Source organism: Octodon degus, unplaced genomic scaffold (assembly GCF_000260255.1).
Source record: "Octodon degus isolate 3935 unplaced genomic scaffold, OctDeg1.0 scaffold00430, whole genome shotgun sequence".
In the NCBI taxonomy this organism is placed as follows: Eukaryota; Metazoa; Chordata; class Mammalia; order Rodentia; family Octodontidae; genus Octodon; species Octodon degus.
Window position 1 is genome coordinate 489,807 of NW_004525006.1, and position 3,472 is coordinate 493,278.

At 44.2% G+C, this 3,472-nt stretch overlaps 1 pseudogene; it reads left to right on the forward strand.

Annotated features, from left to right (window-relative positions):
• LOC101581807 overlaps positions 1-692 on the forward strand; it is an 8,831-nt pseudogene extending 8,139 nt beyond the window's left edge.
• Positions 693-3,472: the final 2,780 nt, after the last annotated feature.

Sequence of the window (3,472 nt, forward strand, 5' to 3'; positions counted from 1 at the left end):
AGTGAATTTCCTCAATTTTACTGCTTTTAAAATAAAAGAAAGAAAGAACCATGATGAGGTAGTCAGAGTCCTTCAAGCCCAGATTGCCAGCTCTGGGTTGACTGTGGAGGTGGATGCACCCAAATCTCAGGGCATCAGCAAGATCATGGCAGACATCAGAGCTCAGTATAATGCGCTAGCTCGGAAGAACCAACATCTGGACAAGGACTGGTTCCAGCAGATTGAGGAGAGCACCACAGTGATCACCTGTCAGTCTGCTGAGGTTGGAGCTGCTGAGATGACCCTCAAAGAGCTGAAGTACATGGCTCCAGTACTTGGATACTGATCTAGAATCCATGAGAAATCTGGATTGGCCTGGAGAATGGCCCGAGAGACCTTGAGGCCTGCTACACTATGCAGATGGAGCAATTCAGTGGGTTTCTGCTGCACTTAGAGTCAGAGCTGGCACAGACTCAAACAAAAGGAGAGCACCAGACCCAGGAGTACGAGGCACTGCTGAACATCAAGGTCAAGCTGGAGGTTGAGATCGTATGTACTGCTGCCTGCTGGGAGATGAGGAGAATTTCAATCTTGGCCATGCCCTGGACAGCAGCAGGACCTCGGTGCAAACCACCCAGAGGACCACCACCCACAAAATTTTGGATGGAAAATTAGTGTCTGAGACCAATGACATTAAAATTTTGAGACACTGAAGCAACAGAAGTGAGGTGCCCTTGCGAAAGAGCTAGAAAATAAAAATTCAGAGGTCATTGGAGAAAAAAAGATACTAAGAATTAAGCTGTCAAGGAAATCTTGGCATTAACAAGACCTTCAAATAAAAATGGAAACCATATCCATCACAACAGACCTAAAAAGCTCCATATAGAAGAACAATGAATATAAATAAACAATACAACATGAATCCTCCAAATGTCTTTTAACCCCTGAGTAACTAAAGTCAAAGCTATTGAAGGGCATGCCATGTGAGATAAAGAATTAAATGAAACTGATTGACAAAATGGTTAATCCTCCCAACCCCCACATACCCACTAGAGTTCCTCTGAACCCCAGCTGTCTTTCCTTGCCCTGTAGACTTCCAATGAGACTTGGGAGACTGCTGAGGGGAATCTGAAACCAGATGTCCAGAAGACTGCCACAGGGACCTTTGTAGAGCCCTAACATATGCCAGTCCTCCACTGAGAGAGACATGCAGAACATCAGGCTTCACTCATCATCGTTGGATCCTTCTTCAACTGCAGCTTTCCCACCTCTGCTCAACAAGGTGAGAAACAGTGGAAGGCATAAGGAAAAAATAGATGGGAAGACAAGAGCTGTCTTAGATGGTGACACACCTGCACGGTTGGCAAGATGACCATCAAGCAGCAATCTGTGTGTTTGTTTATATCTCTGCAAAGATAGTGACTATTATGGTTTGTGTCTAAGTGTCCCCCCACAGCTTCATGCAGTCATGAGGCAACTTCTGGGGTTTGTGATTGATTATAGTGGGTGTGGCTGCTGCACCTTCCCTGGGTCAGACAATGTGCATTACAGTGTAAGGAGGGGAGAGAGGCTAGCTAACTGCTGAGCTACCGCCACTCCCTTGTTCTCTCTGCTCTTTGCCACTGCCATGAAAGATTACACTCTGCCATGTGTCACTCTGCCTTGGAGCCAGGTGAGTATGGACTGAAACCTCCAGTAACTGTGAGCTAAATAATTCTTTCCTTCCTTCATTTTAAGTATCAAGCATTGTCCCAGCAATGAGAAAGAATAACTGAGACAGTAACACATGATATATGGTTGCCTGGTGACTACTGACATTAACCAGGCACGATGCTTATCTAAGGACTGAGGTAGCTACTCTGCATTAGGCATTGAGACCTAGTCCCACTTACACACATTTCATTAATTCTCTAGATTCAATGACTCCCAATTCAAAATAGGAAAAAAAATCAGACTAAAACAATTTTTTTTAAAGTATTAACTACTCCTTTCAAAAGACCAGCAGAGAGACCCAGGTCCGGTGAGTGTGTGAGAGAGCTTCCTGCTACCCTGCGCCAGCGGAAGCATTCCCAGCCCAGGCACAGAGTGGGCCCGACCCTCTCCCACCCCCTTAGGACGCCCCCCACCACTCCACAGCACCTCCCCAACCGCGCCTGACCAGTAGGAATTTCTGCCACGTTCTGGGAACACCTAGACCAAGTCCTAGCCCAGACCCAGTGAGTGGGAGGGAGAGTGTCCTCTCCCCCCTACTCCACCTTGTCCCCTCCAGGCACAGCTCAGGCCTCACATACACGCCTGGGGTGTAATCCTGCAGCTGCAATCCCTGAAGAGAGTGTAGATGATAGATCCAACCAGCTAGCCCAGGAGAAGTACATCTTGCCACAGGGGCACAACAGGTTCACCCTCAAGGGCAGCAATGGGAAGGAACTGACCACAGCAGCCAGACCCAAGCCACACACAGTTGGATAAGTCCAAACTTTGTAGAGCTGCACCTGAACTTCAGTATGTGCGAAGGTTACAACTACAGCAAAGATCTACAACAAAGGTCAGAAGACAGTGCTACACAAAATGACGACAAGGAACAAAATGCAACCTCAGAACACAAACCCACCAGTAACAAGTGCAGAGGACACTAACACAGAACAAATTGGATATCACACAGCTGAAAGCAGTGAATCAAAGGCTTCTGAAATAAAGAAACAGCTGAACAGAAAGGTATACAGGAACTCAGATTGGAAATTAAAAAAAAAATCCCTGAATTGATAACATCTGCACTAAAGAATCAAATGCAGAAACATATGGAGGAAACCCAGTGCCCACCGAGAACAAGTGCAGAGGACACTAGCTCAGCTCAAATGCATGAATTAACAGTGTCGATACTAAATAAGCAACAGCAGAAAGATATAGAGGAAATCAGAGCACAATTCTTTTCTGACATAAAAAAAGAACTCTCAGAAATCATAGCATCTGAAGTAAAGAAACAACTACAGAAACATAGGTAGGAAACCCAATCTAAAAAACACTGCAGTAAAAGAATTTATAACTGCTTCTAAAGAAGATACTGATAAAAAAAATAGAGGAGCTTAGAAAAATGACAGATTCCTTGAATGAGCAATACAGGAAAGAAATAGATCACATGAGGCAGAGTCAAGTGAAATAAAGAAGGCTACTATATACTAGTTAGGGGAATAATTCAAGAGAAAGCGGTAACACTCATAATTATGTAAGCACCAAACATGGGAGCACCCAACTATATAAAGCAAATATTAATAGAAGTGAAAAGTCTAATATTCAATACCACAATTTCAACAGGAGACCTTAACAAACCCTTATCTCCAAAAGATAGGTCAACCAGAAAAAAACTTAGCAAAGAAATAACAGAACTGAACCAGAGATTGAAACAAATGGACTTGGTGGACATATACAGAGTGTACCACCCGAACACAGCTGAATACACATTTTTCTCAGCTGCACATGGGTCATTTTCTAAAAT